The following is a 1,284-nucleotide window of genomic DNA, read 5'->3' on the forward strand; positions in this document are numbered from 1 at the left end:
GCAAATTGTTCAAACTATCTTTGTCGGAAAAGCAAAAGGGCTTTTCTTCCAGCAGGAAGCAAACAGCATGGCTCCAAGAGCTGAGGGAGGGAATGCACTCCCGCCCCTGCACCACCACTCCTTCCTCCCACAGGTCCCTACCTTGCTGCTTTTGGGTCATCATTTCCTTGCTGCTGGTTTTCACCTTGGAGCAGTCTCTTGCTGTTTGCTTTTACAAGAGGAAATCCTGATTTTGGAAATGTGCAGCCATGTAGGGACAGTCCAGTGGTGTTGTGTGCCTGTGCCAAAGAATTCAACGGAACCAGCACCGGTTCTTCATAGGTCTGTTTGGCAGGAGCAGTCTGGAAAATTATTATCCTGAGAAAAGACTTGATGCTGGGGAGGAAAACACAGCCCTTTATTCCCAGCTGCCATTTGCAGTTTTGTTATTAATCCCATAAGATAACAGGAGGGTTAATTTGCTCAGATTACAATTACAACAGAAAAGATTTTCCTGTTGTCCGGTCCCAGACCAGCACTGTGACCCCAAACACTAAAAATATACCATGCCTTTAGCCTGAAAGAACTTTGCTAAATCTTCACTCTTTCCCCTCACACTTCAGAAGCTTTCACGGATGCACACTAAGGATTGCAAACTGGGAACCTTGTATAGGAATGGGGCAGAGCACAAGCCAGTGTGCACCCCCTCCGGAACAGGGGGTGCTTCTCTGTGGGTGAAAAACCAGGAATGAATGAAAACATGAATTTTATCTGCCTTGAGCCACCCCCTGACCTTCTGGGATAGCACTACATGGAACTGGGGTGCCTGTAAAGCCCATTCTGCTCAGAGACACAAACAGGAGGCTGAGCACACGGTGACTGCACGAAGGGCCATCTCTTCTCCTGCACTGCTCATTCCAGTCACACGCTCCTCTGCCGGGGCACCGGGGCCACCTCCTCCCCGTGGCACTTGTCCCACCTCGGCCAGGCTGAGCCTGCAGTTCCCGGTGCGACAGCTCCGGCTGGTGGCTGCCGAGGGCTGTGACCAGCATTCACATGGAAACACGGCAGAGGGAACACGGCTGTGCCAAGGAAATGCCCGATCCTTCTGATGGCATCCATCTCCCGAACCACAAGGGACAGGAACCATGGCAGATGCTTTTGTGGAACACCCGACGTGCATCAAACACACATCACTGCTGCTTTCCACAGCGCAACCAGGGCACAGATTTAATTACACACAACTCTCCTAAATCAAGGAGAGACACAGCTGAAAATAGGGTGGAAAAAAACCCAACATTTAAT

This window comes from Zonotrichia leucophrys, chromosome 10, assembly GCF_028769735.1.
Source record: "Zonotrichia leucophrys gambelii isolate GWCS_2022_RI chromosome 10, RI_Zleu_2.0, whole genome shotgun sequence".
Taxonomy (NCBI): domain Eukaryota; kingdom Metazoa; phylum Chordata; class Aves; order Passeriformes; family Passerellidae; genus Zonotrichia; species Zonotrichia leucophrys.